Source organism: Mauremys mutica, chromosome 1, assembly GCF_020497125.1.
Source record: "Mauremys mutica isolate MM-2020 ecotype Southern chromosome 1, ASM2049712v1, whole genome shotgun sequence".
Taxonomy (NCBI): Eukaryota; Metazoa; Chordata; order Testudines; family Geoemydidae; genus Mauremys; species Mauremys mutica.
The window spans coordinates 244,525,428-244,542,381 of record NC_059072.1 but is presented as its reverse complement, the minus strand read 5'-3'; the positions used below and the strand labels follow the sequence as shown (position 1 = coordinate 244,542,381).

Sequence of the window (16,954 nt, the reverse complement as noted above, 5' to 3'; positions counted from 1 at the left end):
TATTTTAAGTTTCTCATGTTGACCTGGCTGATAGTCGATTTAATTTTTGTTTTGTTTTTTTTAAAATTCATTTAACTATTTTAGTTAAACAATTTTAACAAAAACAAATCTGAATTAAAAAAACTTGAATGTTTAACTAAATTTAAAAATTCGCATGTTTGTTTTGTTAAAACATTATTAGTTTGCTGTTGAAGAAAAAAAAACCAGAATACATAATGATGATGTTTTAGTTAAATAAAACAATTTAAATGTCTGGTGATGTTCTCCTAATACAGCATGGCAAGAAAATCCTCCAAATATTAACGATTAACCTGTTGAATTGGAGATAGTTCACCTCCAAATGACTTCATAAATATCTGCTTCAATTACCTTTGGTAAATGAAATAACCAATCATTCATTTTCTGATATAGTTGTACAACTAATCTGAAAAGTTTTCAAAATAAATCACTTTACAAATGTATAGTGTGTACTTTCTAAAAATGAAACCTACATCTATCTCTGAGTGGTGAAGAATATGTATTAAGGTTATAACAACCAACAAGAATGCACTTTTATGTAGAAATCCATGATTAAATCAAGTCTTCCTGACCAGTGGTTTAAATCATGATTTAAATCAAATTGATTTAAATCAAATCCAACCTGCATGTAACCATTACAAAGCACCTGTGTAACTTAGGATATATAGGAGGGTGTTAAGAGCTTCTCTGTGTGGTGGAGTAGCGACAGACTCTAAATAAGAAAAAAAAGGTTAATTTGCCTGCAGTCGGTATGCCTTGCTGGACCACCCAGCAGGGAGTGAGATTGTTTACTTACTTCTATTGTAGTTTTCAAGAAATGGTTAAAATCCACTTGGTCTCTCTTGAATTGACTGAACTGCTCTGGCGGAAAAGCAGTTCATAATAACGGTGACACACAACTCATAGGATCACGCAAAGCAAAATAGGTGCACTGAATATTATATTTCTACATGTACAGTAACCAGACGATCCTTACCAGGCCACAAAAAGAGCAGGGCCAGGTCGAGCATACCACACACTACACCTGCTCACTAAATTTCAAAGCCTCCCTGAGCTACATAGCAGCATGTTGAGCTCTTCTAGTAGCCCTTGTACCTGGGTGTTAAAATTCAGCAGACAGACACTCCACCTCCACATATATTGTGCAGGACACAGAAGGCAGCTCTAATCATTGGGATATTTTTCTCACTGGAGGTCCAATCTTGTGAGTAAACAATGTCAGTGACCCTTCAGACGACCAAATGCACATTCAAATCTGCTGAGATAGTAGTTGAATGGTTCCTTGGTGCTGTCGAGGTGGCAGGTGTTTGACTTCATGATGCAGGGGAAGGCTGGGTCCCCCAGGATCCAGCAGCTCCCATTGGCCCGGAGCAGTGATCCACGGCCAGTGGGAGCCCCGATTGGCTGGACCTGCGGACGGGGCAGGTAAACACACCGACCCGGCCCACCAGGGGCTTTCCCTACACAAGTGGCAACCACTGTTTGAGAAACCCTGGTGTAGATGCAGCCTATCACAATGGTTCCATTATGATAGGAACACCATCTCCTTGAGTGACAGTAGGTAAGCTGACAGAAGCTATCAACCTAGCTGCATCTACACTGGGGGTTAGGTTGGCACACATCAAGACTATAAAGCCTCTTTCAACCACCAAAGAAAATCCAAGTTTTCTGTTCAGATGAGTATCAGAAGTCTCTCTTAAAACACATTCCCTGCCCCTCCCCCCTCCAAGTAAAAAAAGAGCAGGATGCTTCAAAGAAGTGGTTGGCTCAATCCTCTTGCCTCAGCCACTGAAGTGAGAATTCAAAGACCTCACCAATTAATTCCACACAGCTGAGCATTTGCAGCTCTTCCTCTGAATTCTCCACTATTCTGCAAAAAGGGTGGGAAAGGTGGAAGGAGGAAGTAGAAAAAACTGAAGCAGACGACACCATCCCTACTTCCCTCCAACCAGGGGATTTGTAAAACTGATAAGGGAAAGCAGGCTCAACTTATTTAAAAAAATTGATGATTCAATATAAATATCTTCTTTTTAACCAACTCTCCTTTTCCTCCAGTTGATATGAAATGCTTTTTATAGATAGTTTGGGAGAAAGTCTTATGGGAGATTCAAAGAGAAGCAGATCGCTACTTCCTTTAAGTCTATCCCTGGAAATTTTTTTCTTCATTCTAATGAATCTATTGTCTTACTCTACTATTTCATTTATATTACAGTTTAATCAATAAGCCTTTTTATCCTTTATTCCCTGCTTCACAATCCATCCGCCACATAGTTCTTCCTCCTCTTCAAGTGAAAGTCTCCCTGTCCCCACCCACCAATATGAGTTAACACACTCACATCTACAGATTAATTCACACGAGCAGGGCCCTACCAAATTCACGACCATGAAAAACATGTCACGGACCATGAAATCTGGTCTCCCCTGTGAAATCTGGTTTTTTGTGTGCTTTTACCCTATACTATACCGATTTCACGGAGGAGGCCAGCGTTTCTCAAACTGGGGGTCCTGACCTGAAAGGGTGTTGCATGGGGGTCTCAAGGTTACTTTAAGGGAGTCACAGTATTACCACCCTGCTGTTGGACGGATGCCCGCTCAGAAGACAGTGCCTGACCAGCAGCATCACAGAAGTAAGGGTGGCAATATCACACCATGCCACCCTTACTTCTGCGCTGCTGCCTTCAGAGCTAAGTGACTGGAGAGTGGCGGCTGCTGGCCAATGGCCCTGCTCTGCAGGCAGCAGGGCAGAAGTCAGGGTGGCATTGTACAGTATTGACATCCTTACTTCTGTGCAGCAGCTGTCTTCAGAACTGGGCTCCCAGACAGCAGCCACCACTCTCCAGTTGTCCTGCTCTGCTTTCACCATTACCAGCAGCACCACAGAAGTAAGGGTAGCAGTACCACAACCCTACCTACAATAACCTTGTGCGTACCCCTCTCCCCCAACTCCTCCTTCTGTCAGAACTCTACAATTACAACACTTTGAAATTTCAGATTTAAAAATAGCTGAAATCATGAAATTTACAATTTTTAAAATCCTGGTGACCATGAAATTGACCAAAAAGGATCGTAAATTTCGTAGGGCCCTACACATGAGCATGTCTAAGTACTGCTCTCTCCCTGACCTTTCAATGACCAAGTTCTTTCTATCTTGATCACTACTTAAAGATAGGAAACAAAGGGTAGGAATCAGTGGTCAGTTTTCAGAATGGAGAGAGGTAAATAGTGGTGTCCCCCAGAAGTCTGTACTGGGCCCAGTCCTATTCAACATATTCATAAATGCTCTGGAAAAGGGAGTAAACAGTGAGGTGGCAAAATTTGAAGTTGATCCAAAACTACTCAAGATAGTTAAGTCCCAGGCAGACTGCGAAGAGCTACAAAAGGCTCTCAAAACTGAGTGACTGGGCAACAAAATGGCAGATGAAATTCAGTATTGATAAATGCAAAGTAATGCATATGGAAAACATAATCCCAACTATACATATAAAAGAATGGGGTCTAAATTAGCTGTTACCACTCAAGAAAGAGATTTTGCAGTCATTGTAGATAGTTCTCTGAAAACATCCACTCACAGTGCAGAGGCAGTCAAAAAAGCAAATAGAATATTGGGAATCATTAAGAAAGGGATAGATAAGAAGACAGAAAATATCATATTGCCTCTATATAAATCCATGGTACTCCCACAATTTGAATACTGCGTGCATACATGGCCACCCCATCTCAAAAAAGATATATTCGAATTGGAAAAAGTACAAAAAAGGGCAACAAAAATGATTGGGGTATGGAATGACTGCCATATGATGAGAGATTAATAAGACTGGGACTTTTCAGCTTGGAAAAGAGACAAAGCGGGGATATGACAGAGGTCTATAAAGTCATGACTGGTGTAGAGAAAGTAAATAAGGAAGTGTCATTTACTCCATCTCCTAACACAAGAACTAGGGGTCACCAAATGAAATGAACATGCAGCAGGTTTAAAGACAAACAAAAGGAAGTATTTCTTCACACAATGCACAGTCAACCCGTGGAACTCTTTGCCAGAGGATGTTGTGAAGGTCAAGACTATAATTAAAAAAAACCTAGATAAATTCATGGAGGATAGGTCCATCAATGGCTATCAGCCACGATGGAAAGGGATGGTGTCCCTAGCCTCTTTGCCAGAAGCTGAGAGTAGGTAACAGGGGATGGATCACTTGATGATCACCTGTTTTGTTCATTCCCTTTGGGGCACCTGGCATTGGCCACTGTTGGAAGACAGAATACTGGGCTAGATGGACCTTTGGTCTGACCAAGTATGGCCATTCTTATGGTCTTGTGTACTAACTCTCAACCTGGGTTTATTGCTCACATTTGCTTCCTTCAATCCTGCTTCCATGCCACTGAGTGTCTCAGGAATCTGAAAGCTTCCTCTATTTCAAATCTAGCCTTCCCATGGTTCAGTACTGTCATCTTCCAAAAAAGTGAAGTTTTTTCTACTTCATTTAGTCCCTTACCTTCACAATACCAGACACCTGTTTACTACCTTTGACTTCCTCCTCAAACTTTTGTGAATGCAAAATTCCTGTTTCTCCAGGATTTCACTGATTTATTTATTTTCTTTTAAGAGAATTCTTGTTAAGGTTAGAGTGAATGGCCCTTGTTTAATGCTTCTCTCTCCTTTCTTGTTGCAGAGTCAGGAGGTAGATCTGGGAAACATCTCATCCATGACAGCACAGGGACATAACCCTTGCTGCACAAGACATAAAACATTAAGGGTATTTCTACGCTACAATGAACCATCCACAGATGGCCCATGGTAGCTGCTGGGGCTTGCAGGGCTCAGACTTCGGGGCTATTAAATTGCACTGTAAATGTTCAGGATTGGGCTGGAATCTCAGAATCTAGCTTCCAGCCCAATCTTGAATGGCTACAATGCAATTTTATAGCCTTGCAGTCTGAGACCTGCGAGTGTGGATTAGCTGATAGAGGCCAGCCATGGGTGTTTTACTGCAGTGTAGACATACAGTAAAGCATTGGTAGTTCTCTCCAAACTCACCTCAGGAGATCTAGCTACTACATGCATAAGCATTCCTGGAGAGAAGTGTGGGCCAGTTTCATAGCTATGAGGAAAATCAAACACCTAAACTTTCCCATACTCAGCCCCCTACAGAAATGTTTCACTGCCTCCTTTGTTATAAAGAATCCATTCATATGAAAGTAACCAGTTTGAATATCACCCTATTTTCTCCTTTGCTCTCCTGTTACAAGTATGTGTGTGGAAGATCCCAAATCCCTGCTCCATGAAAGGCTGGGAGAGAAAAAGAGGATCAATGGAACCCCTTTCCATTCATCTTTCAGCACAGAGGGCCTGTAGGGAGGTGGTGGAAAGGAAATCAAGAGATTCAGGATGAGACTTTCAGAATTGTTGAGCATCAGCAAGTCCAATTAACATCAATGGGAAATGCAGGTGCCCAGCACCTCTGAAAATCAGGCCTTTAGTGCATAGGTAGTCAGTTTCATTACATGTAGGCCAAAAGCAGAAAGCATGGCCCAAGGAATACCACAAACCAAAGAAGCACAAGTACTGTATATACTCTTTCATAAGCTGAATATTTTTGGTAAAAAAGTGATGTGTCAAAAAGCAGGGGCCGGCTTATAAACGGATCTACACCAAAATTTGATGATTTTAAACTCTATGGAATCATTGAATTGAATATCTAATACACTGTAATTCTGTTTACCTGGAGAGTCTGCAGGCATGGAGCCCCTCAGCTCTCTGTGGCCACGGTTCACCGTTCCCAGCCACTGGGAGCTGCAGGAAGCTGAGAGGCTCCGTGCCTGTGACGCTCCAGGTAAACAGAACGTCCAGGCCTGCTAGCGGCTTACCCTAAGAGGCCAGGAGCCAAAGTTTGCCAACCCCTGAAATATAGGGTCAGCTTATGAAAGGGTCATGCAGTTTTTGCTATTTTTACCTATCCATCTTGGGGGGGTAGGCTTATAAACGAACGGGCTAATGAACAAGTGCATGCGGTATGGGCTCTATGCAGAAATATGCTGCCTGTCTACTTACATGAATATCTACTAGGAGGGAAACTACAAATGGATCTACTCCTATCATCACCAGCTGGTAGGAAAGACTTACTCCATCATGAGAATTTACATGTTAACTCATTATGAGCCTCATTTATTACAGACCCAATCCCATGAGTACTGAGTGTCCTCAGTTTTCACTGATAATGTTTTTGAGGGATGGAAGGGAGAGAAGAAAAGTGCATCTATAGTTTGTGTATGCTTTTACATAAATAGTTTACATTTATATACTTTATACAGTCTTTAATAGCAGAATGTCAAAATAACGTACATAAATTAATCATCTCAGAATACCCTAGTAAATTAAATATTACACCTATTTTACAAATAGGCAAACGGAGGAGAAAATATATTTGCAACGCAGAAGAGATGCAGTTGCTCAACAACTAGACTTCTTGATTTTTATGCATTCAAAACATCACATTTCAACGGTGTAGAAGTTTAATACAGAACTGAGGTTGATAAAAAAGCATTGAAGGTGTCATGTCCAAGGATTATTTAAGCTGCTAAACAAGCATACAGGATTAAAATATCCCACCTACAGTGTCATGATGCATTGTACATCAACACTTAAATTGTTAAAATAAAAGCAATGACATTAAACTGTACAGAACTGCATATCAAGTGTCTCAACTATCCAGAATATTGGATAAATTGGGGATTCAGGTTATTAATAAGTCTAAATTAAGCTATTAAATTCTGTACACATACCACAAAGCCTGTTATGATACATCATGAAACGTATCACTGTGGGACAGAATAGGTAAGAAAACTTTGCTGATGCAGAGAAGTGATCAATACCTCTGCTTTATTATAACAAAAAATGAAGCTGGAAAAATTGAGCCATATGCAAGATGCACAGCTTTTCAGGGCTCTATGAACTGAAAATGCAACTGGGGCATATTGGTTTAGTTGACTAAGTGGTTAAAACTCCAACAGCTTGTCTATGCTAGTACCACTACCAGGGAGTAGTTATAGTGGGGAAATTGAGAAGATAACCTAGTGTAGATAAATCTATTAATGTCTTGCAATAGCATTATGATCATGCTTTCTAACTTTTTAAAAGTGAGCACTGTTGGGTTTTTTTAAGTAAGGGTTCTACTGAATAGCTTCTGAAATCAACCAAAATGCTACTACTACTTTTTTTTTTTTTTTTAAACTTTGCATGTTAAAAGTGTAGTTTTAATTAACTTAAGAAATATCTATCATGGCCAACACGTTCTGTAATAACTTTCAGCCCAACATAAAATAAAACAGACAACTCCTAAGCCTTCTGAAAATAGACATTATAATGGGACAAGTTAGGTAATGTGACAGTGTGTGTCAATTTGTATTTGACAAACCTTAAATATTATTTTTAAAAGGCCAATTTAATACTACTTACCGATTCTTTTCTTTCATTAGTTAACTAAAATCCACAAAAATTGCCAATCACAAGGAATATCATTGACATTTGCCTCTTAGCAACTGCAGCAATAAGCAGAACTAGTTCTAAACAAACTTGTGTGAATTTTTAAAGGGAAGAGAGGTACAGTACAAAGCTGGAATTTCCACAGGACTGCGTTTATCCTATGGAACTCACTCCCACAAAAGGTAATAATGACCATGAACTTACCAGTTTCAGAGCTAAATATAAAACTAATGTCTTCAACCTAACTTTCCTTCTATAACTATTTTTCTCAAACACAGAGGTGCACACCCCCACTCACATTCAAATCAAACCCCAAAATAAATTATAAGCAAATCAGACTATTTCTCTTAAAACCTAGGAATGAAGATTCATGTTTTTACTTAAATATCAGTAAAAGTCAAAAAAGCAAACAATGTTGGGAATTATTGGGAAAGGGATACATAGATAAGACAGAAAATATCATATTGCCTCTATATATATTCATGGTATGCCCACATATTGAATACTGCGTGCAGATCTGGTCACCCTATGTCAGAAAAGATATATTGGAATTGGAAAAGGTACAGAAAAGAGCAACAAAAATTATTAGGGATATGGAACAGCTTCCATATTAGGAGAGATTAATAAGACTGGGACTTTTCAGCTCGGAAAAGGGATGACTAAGGAGGGATATGATAGAGGTCTATAAAAACATGACTGGTTTGGAGAAAGTAAATAAGGAAGTGTTATTTACTCCTTCTCGTAACACAAGAACTAGAGGTCACCAAATGAAATTAATAGACACAGGTTTAAAAACAAACAAAAGGAAGTATTTCTTCACACAACACACAGTCAACCTGTGGAACTCTTTGCCAGAGGATGTTGTGAACGCTAAGACTAAAAGAGGGTTCAAAAAAGAACTAGATAAGTCCATGGAGGATAGGTCCATCAATGGCTATTGCCCAGGATGGGCAGAGATGCAAAACCATGCTCTAAAGCAGGGTTTCTCAAACTTGGGACACTGCTTGTGTAGGGAAGGCCCCGGCAGGCCAGGCTAGTGTGTTTACCTGCCCCGTCCGCAGGTCCGGCCAATCGCGGCTCCCACTGGCTGCGGGTCGCTGCTCTGGGCCAGTGGGGGCTGCTGAAAGCGGTGGTCAGTAAGTCCCTTGGCCGGACCTGCTGACGGGGCAGGTAAACACACCGGCCTGGCCCACCAGGGGCTTTCCCTACACAAGCAGCGACCCCTGTTTGAGAAACCCTGCTGTGAAGTGTCCATAGCCTCTGTTTGCCAGAAGCTGAGAACAGGCGACACAGAATGGACTACTTGATTATCTATTATGTTCATTCCCTCTGAAGCACCTGGCATTGACCACTGACAGAAGACAGGCTACTGAGCTAGATAGACCATTGGTGTGACCCAGTATGGCTGTTCTTATTTATTTTTAAATTATTGAGAGGTACTCATATTGTAATGATGGAAAACACTGGAGTAGACAGAACAAGTATCTTCTTTTAAATTCCAGTGTTATAAATAGTGCCATATATTACCTAATACTGTGATAACCAGTTTTTCTAAGACTGGTTTATGTTGTAACAGTTGACACAAAATTACAGTTGTTCTGACGGAGAAGTGCAGCTAAAAGTGACCAGAACTAGGAATAATCAAAATCTGAATAGGTATATAAGTCAATATGATGGATGTTATGCGAGAAAATTATTTAAATTAATTTTATAATACACATTTTAGAGGTTTAATTTAGAAGATGAATATGGTTACAGTTCACACGCACTAACAAACACTAACGTTCATAGTATTACGAAGTGATAGAATCTGTATCTTTAAATCTGTTTCCCAGCTTTTTTGCTTTTGGAATGCACATGATGTATTATATTATTTGTTTTGGTAGCACACAAAATGTGCTAGCCACTTCTCATTAAAATAAAATAAAAACCCAAGGTCTCTTCCCTAAAACTGACTTTTTGCCATAGATACAGTAGGGTTGATGTCCTGCACCAAATAAGACTCAGATCCGGCAAACTGATCCTTGAAGGTCCTTGCATCTGTAAAGAGTCCCACAGAAGTCCATACACACCGTGCCTTCTTGCAAGCATCAGATCACAAGAATGGTGCCTAGAACACATTTCCAGCCCAAAGATGCTTAGAACCCAGGGGCAGTGTGGGTATTACACAGAAAGTGAAGAAAAGCTTTCCTTGACTGTAACAACCCTAACAAGATAGCATATGTACACTATAAACACTTACAAACCTTACAACTAAACAATTTAATAAAAACATTTCCACAGCTCCATTCATTTACCTCAGCCACTGGTACAACTTCAGAACATTTCACCTCAGTTATAACTTATAGTTAACTAAGTTATGTTATAACTTGAAACGTGATCAGAAAGAGTCCAAGGAGCAGAATCCAGCCAATCTATTTGTTTTGTTTTTTTATGCTAAATACTGGCACAAAAAGCAAAAAAAATCCTGCAATCAACATTAACTAAATAAAGTGAACTGAAGAGCAGCTTGTTTACAGCTCGAGAAGTCAAACTCTTCAACCAGAATGACATATTACACATGCAAGTCAGCTTACCCCCTTGAATGACCTACCACATTTATATGGCCCCCATCACAGTACCATGGGAGCACCTCCTAATCTTTAAATATTTGTAAGTTACAACACTGTGTGAGATAAAGAAGTACTATTATCCACACTTTAAAGAACTGAGGCACAGTGTATACAGTGTTTTGGAACCCAGGGCAGCAAACCTTCCGGCCTCGGCACAGACTCAGGTTAGCACGGCTCCTGCTAGTGCTCTGAAAGTAACTGTGTAGACAGTCCTTTGAAGTTGTGGCTCAGGGTAGAGACCAGGGTTTCAGAACCCCAGCTCCGGCCCATACCACAACTTCAAAGCGCTGTCTACACAACCATTTTTAAAGCACCAGAGCCACCCTGCTAGCCCAAGTCCATTGCCCTGGGCCTGGAAGCTTGCTCCCGTGGGTTCCAAAATGTCATGTAGACCTACCTAGAGAGGCTAAGTGACGTGTCCAAGGTCACACAGGAAGTTGGTGACAGAGCAGGGACATGACGTCTCCCCAGCTAATGCCCAAAGCACTGGTCATGCTTCCTCTCCACCCCCTGCTCTCAAAGCGGTGGGCCCACGTTAAGGGGACCTCCTACACCGTGTGCCCCAGAGTACCCACGGACCCTGCCCCGGGGGCACCTCCCCCCAAAGAACGGAGGCCCCACCAGCACCTACCCCCTGTCTCGGGGGGGGGTCACCACTGACCCCCGTCTCCTGGCACCCGGGCAGCCGCCCCGCGCTCCATCCCCGCAAACCCCAGCGGCGAAACCGAAACTGTCCCAGCAGGGACACGCGGGCGGGCGGGCCGCGCCTGGGCCCGGCGGCGCCTGTCTCCGGGCCGGGCCGGGCCTCCCCGCAACCCCCGCGGACGGACCTGTGCGCTGCGGCCTGCTCCCCGGCGCGGCCCTGACGCGATCGCTGCTGCTGCCGCCCGGGCTCATGCGGGGCCCGCGCTGCTCTCGGGGCGAGGGAGGCGGCGCCGCTGCCTGTGCCGGGCCGGTCTGCGGCGAGGGGCCGGGGCTGCGGGCTCCGGAGGGCGGTGGATGAGGGCGAGGCCGGCGGTCCGGTCCGGGCTGGGGGCGCTCGCTCGGGGAGGTGGGCAGGGCCCGCGTTGCGCCTCTCTCACCCCGAACCCAGCGCCACCATCTTGGGAGAAACACGAATATCGCCGCGGCGCAGCCTCGGAGGACTCGCGGGCATAGCAGGGTATCCCGGCATGCACCGCGCTCGAGAGCAGGGCGCGCTACTTTCCGCCCGGAACCATAGAGTTTCCACCTTTCCCATTGGGCGGGGCGCGGAGGCGGCCGAGGGTCTCGCGGCGGACGCTGTCGGCACGCAGCGGTTAGGCGGCCGCGCGCGCTGGCGGCCATGTTGGGGTCGGACAGTCCCCCCCTTGGCGGGGAGGGGCGTTGGGCAGCAGAGGAAGGGGAAAGAGAGACCGGGGGGCTGCCAAGCCCAAGGGTTCAGCCTGGGGCCAGCCCCTCCCCCCCCACGCACGCAGTCGAGAGGGGGTGTAAAACCCGCGGGCTTGTGGCAGCGCTTCTGGGGTGTTACGCACGCGCTGCACGAAGGGGCAGTAACAGGGTTGCAAGCTCGATCCCTGCACCGTGAGGGACGGTCTAGGATTAAGGTTGCCCAACCATGAGCCTTAATTACCTGCCCCGCAGTGCAGCTGCCTTAGGATTCAGCCTTCAACTGGGTGATCAGAAGCTATTTCCACTGGGCCTCCTGCCTCAGTTAGTGCTCAGGCAGGGAGTGCTTTACCATGAGTCCTGGAGTGAAGGAGACTTGTCTGCAGGACCCTGGCCTGCTTTGTGAAGTCAAATCCTGATACCCTCCCACCCCAAGTGGGTAACTGTAAGGGACCAACTGCAGCAGAAATGCCACATAGTGTCTAGGGTGACCAGCTAGCAAGTGTGAAAAATCAGGATGGGGTGGGGGGTAATAGGAGCCCATATTAAAAAAAGCCCCTAATATCGGGACTGTCCCTATAAAATTGGGACATCTGGTCATCCTAGTAGTGCCTGCAGCTGTGGAAAATGAGTGGGAAAAGCTCATTCAAAAAGATATATTGGAAATGGAAAAAGTACAAAAAAAAGGCAACAAAAATGATTAGGGGTATGGAACAGCTTCCACATAATAGATTAAAAAGACCGGGACCATTCAATTTAGAAAACAGATGACTAAGGGGGATATGATAGAGGTCTATAAAGTCACAAAAAGTATGGAGAAAGTGGATAAGGAAGTGTGATTAACCCCTTCATATGACACAAGAACCAAGGGTCATCCAATGAAGTTAAGGCAGCAAGTTTAAAATAAACATAAGGAAGTACTTCACACAAAGTACAGTCAACCTGTGGAACTCATTGCCAGGGGATGTTAAGGCAAAAAGTATAACTGGGTTAAAAAAAAGAATTAGATATGTTCATGGAGTATAGGTCCATAAATGATTATTAACCAAGATGGTCTGGATGTCCCTCATGGTATATCAACACAGCAAAGAAAAACCCACAGCAGTCCTACATTGCTCTGTAGACTTCCAGGCTCACACTGGAGCCTGGGCTCTAGGACCCTGTGGGGGTCCAGCCAAACCCAAGTTTTTCTTTGCTGTGTAGACATAACCTAATCCTCTGATTGCCAGGAGCTGGGACTGGACAACAGGAGATGGACGCAGTTGCCAACATTCATGCAGCAAATAAGCACCCCGACTTTCACAATAAGCCAAATATCAAGCTAATCCCATTTCAAAGCAAGGCCAAAACAAGCCAATCCCTAAGAACCTCAACACTCTATGTGACTAGATCCCCTGGCATGCAGTCTGGGACTGTGGTGGACCCCCTGTACACCCCTGACTCTCTCCCCAACTTTGCCCCTGCTTGCCCCTTGCCCCACTTGCCCCCGCTTACCTGGAGCCCATCAAAAAAATGAAGCAACAAGCTACAAGCCAAACAAGCAACAAGCTAAAAACTAGCCAACATGCAACTCACAAAACAATTAAGCCAAAAACAAGTCCAATTTCTGCGTTTTTCCCCACAGGTTTGGCATGTCTGGAGATGGATCATTTGATAATTGCCCTGTTCTGTTCCTTCCTCTGAAGGATCTGCCACTGGCCACTGCAGGAAGACAGGGTACTGGGCTAAGATGGACCATTAGTCTGCGCCAGTATGGCCATTCTTATGTATTAAAACTTATAAGTATCATTTTAAACATTAAATTGAAGCTTCTGATAATTGCATTGCATACTTGAGGGCAGTAGAAATGTATACTTGAGAGAAAAATACATGGTATGCTACGGGAAATGGTTTCCCTAAAATGTCCCTTAAAATAAAGCACTGTCTCTTATTTTGTGTGTGTTTTCCCCTTATTTCCATCTAACAATGGTGACCACCTTATACCAGACATAATCTGAATGTATTAAATTTAGGGATGAGGATTCCATTCTTTGGCTCCTTGCCATTTGAATGTATTTGTTCATAGCTATAGAGCTATAAGTTTTATCATTGACTTTAGTGAAAGCAATACCCGGGTCTTAGGCCCAGAAAGGGAGTTAGGCATTGCAGTGCTGAGTGTCACAACTCCTAACTTTTAGGCGCTCAAAAAATCATTGGGGACAACACTGCATTCCACAAAATCTAGTGCCTAGGCTTTTATACAATGCATGGGGAGCCAGATGCCTAAGAATGTGATCTCCAAAAGCCAACACACTAGGCATGGACCCACCTAAACAAGCCAGTGGGAGATGTTGACAAAAGGAGTGTGTTCTAGGCCTGCCTCTCATGGAATCAGGTGCCTAAATCCAGGCACCTAACTCTGCTAGCGATCTACAGCCAGGAAACTCTCTCCTGGAGTGAGGTACTTTAGACACCTAAAACATTTCTTGTGAGAAGTTAGGTGCCTGTTTCATTCCACACAAATCATCTGGAGGAAGTGTAGTGCCCATTTTATAACTTTTAGCTCACTGATTAGCACAGTCATGTGGAAGCTCCAGCTTCAATTCCCACCTCTGCTTGATGGATAGAAAGGATTTGAACAGGGGTCTCCCACCTCTCACAAGCATGCGCTAACCCCTATGTTACAGGATATTCTGTTGTGGGGCTTTCTCAATGTCTTCTGCTGAAGCTGCTCCACTTTAGGTATATCAGGGGTCGGCAACCTCTGGCACGCAGCTTGCCAGGGTAAGCACCCTGGTGGGCCGGGCCAATTTGTTTACCTGCCACGTCGGCAGGTTAGGCTGATTGCAGCTCCCACTGGCCGTAGTTCACTGTCCCAGGCCAATGGGGGTGGCGGGAAGCCGCGGCCAGCACATCCCTCGCCTGCGCCACTTCCTGCCACCCCCATTGTTCTGGGATGGCAAACCGCAGCCAGTGGGAGCCGCAGTCCGCCAAACCTGCTGATGCGGCAGGTAAACAAACTGGCCTGGCCCGCCAGGGTGCCTACCCTGGCGAGCTGCGTGCCAGAGGTTGCCAACCCCTGGGGTATATGATAAAATAGTCTTTAGAGTAGGGGGACTGGACCCTTGGTCTTCCATCTCAGAGGGAGCAAGTTTGGGACAAGCAAGAAGCCATAACGTAAGGAAATGTGCAGCTAACTTTTCAAAGCTGGTTAGAGTCTGAGATGAAGCCCATGTTCCCATTGTTTGCAGAAGGTCCATATATGATTTCACATGCAATGAAGCATTCATATTTTGCCACAAGATTCAGATTTTTCCAATAGCAGGTAATGCCATTTGAAACAGTTAACGTCCTATCAATTTTCTGCTGTAATTAATTTTGTTTTTCCATTGTAGCTTCTGTAGCTTTGCTCTGACTCCCACATTTAATCAGATCAGATACCCCTTTGATTGTGCTGCTCATATGAAGCTCTTATATGGGGAACCAATACCTTTAAGACGGTATCGTAGTATACTAAATGGAAAGATTAAGCTCCATCAACTTGCTACAGTTTTTGTTGTACAAACCATAGGAACATACAGCCTAGGAACACACAAGGCAGATATGTGCATCCGCTAGAAAATGTACTGACTCTATGACTGAGCTGCACGTTTGCTTCCGTCACATAAGCCTCCAATTAGCCTAACTTCTTGCTGCAAAGGGGAAACTTATGAAACAGCAGCAGTGATGTCAGGAGAAAGTGTTATGACCCTTATCCTAGTAGCTGAATTAATTGTGTCTTTGTTCCATCTTGAAGAATTGAAGTCTCATTGAAGGGAATGTATCCTATATGTATTTCTTGCAGGTATCTCGACTTTAAGAAACAATTATTCCCCTACCCCAAAGTTTCTCAAACAGGGGTCGCCGCTTGTGTAGGGAAAGCCCCTGGCAGGCCGGGCTGGTGTGTTTACCTGCCCCGTCTGCAGGTCCAGCCGATTGCGGCTCCCACTGGCCGTGGATCGCTGTTCTGGGCCAATGGGAGCTGCTGGAAGCAGCGCGGGCCGAGGGACGTACTGGCCACCACTTCCAGCAGCTCCCATTGGCCCAGAGCAGCGATTCGCGGCCAGTGGGAGCCACGATCGGCCAGACCTGTGGACGTGGCAGATAAACAAACTGGCCTGGCCCGCCAGGGGCTTTCCCTACACAAGCGGCGACCCCTGAGAAACCCTGCCCTACGCCCCACCCCCACCCAAGGGACACAAGGGGTCTTTTGGTAAGCCACTGCATTGGAATTCAGGAGATTTGGGTTCAATTCCCAAGTTTACTGCCGATTTTGTTTGATCCTGGGTAGATCGCTTCACCTCTCAGTGCTTCAGTTCCTCATTTGTAAAATGGAGGCAACAGTATTTCCTTTGTCTGTCTTGTTGAAGTGAGTTCTTGAGAAGAGACTATTCCTTACTATGCTTCTGTACAGTGCCAGCACACGGGGGCCCTGATCTTGGTTATGGCTTCTAGGGTTTACTTAATACAAATAATACCACCACATTTGGGAGGTAGGGCAGAGAAAGTAGCTCACACCCACCTCTCTCTGGCAGCAGACCTGACATGTGAAGAGTAACCTCATCTCAGCGATACTGCTTGAGAGAGCAGAGCACAGATTTTCCTATACTTCCCCTTGAGTGACGGCATCTTCAAAATCCTTCCCCTGTAGACAAGGTTTAAGTCTCATGGCTGACTACCCAGAAATTTTTCTTTGGACATCTTTGCAGATGAATTGTAAATGCTTCGCTATTATTCAGCCTTCTCTCTCACACAGTGTGCAGTGAGGATATGTATTAGCATAGAATGCCAGTGCTGCAGACACTTCCAACCCCCGTTTTCACTGTCTTTCCATTGCCTAGTGTGTTACGGTACACATTTTCCTAAAGTTAGGAAATGTACCTCGGTTCAGCTTGGTGTCCAGTTCTGAAATGAACTCAGGCGCAGTTACTGTATTTAAAAAAGATGCGTAGAATCAATCTCTGTTTCCTCAGAGATCCCAAGCTTTCTTGCCTGCTTTTATAAATCAAAGTGAAATCTATACTGATTTAGCTTTGTTTATATACAGTTGGTAGCTAAAGACCACAGTACCAGTAAACCTACAAGCAGCAAAGAGTCCTGTGGCACCTTATAGACTAACAGACGTATTGGAGCATGAGCTTTCGTGGGTGATGCATCCGATGAAGTAGGTATTCACCCACGAAAGCTCATGCTCCAATACGTCTGTTAGTCTATAAGGTGCCACAGGACTCTTTGCTGCTTTTACAAATCCAGACTAACACGGCTACCACTCTGACACTAGTAAACCTACAGGCTAACTTCTTTACTAACCTACATTGCAGTACTTAGAAACAAATGGGACTGAAACTCATTAACACTCTAGAAGTGTAAAGGGGCCTTTAAGTAGATGTAAAATGAGCACTGTAAAGTGGTCTTAGTGTAAATAAGAATCAGGCCCAAATAAATATGGTAAAACTTAATT

The 16,954-nt window shown here is 44.2% G+C and overlaps 1 protein-coding gene across 3 annotated transcripts in view; it reads right to left on the bottom strand.

Moving 5' to 3' along the window:
- UBE3A (ubiquitin protein ligase E3A) overlaps window positions 1–11,277 on the bottom strand; it is a 90,180-nt gene extending 78,903 nt beyond the window's left edge. For all 3 annotated transcript variants that reach the window (XM_045005182.1, XM_045005164.1, XM_045005173.1), the window contains exon 1: window positions 10,938–11,277. The gene's annotated coding sequence lies outside the window, so the exon portion shown is untranslated. The remainder of the gene's footprint in view (window positions 1–10,937) is intronic.
- Window positions 11,278–16,954: the final 5,677 nt, after the last annotated feature.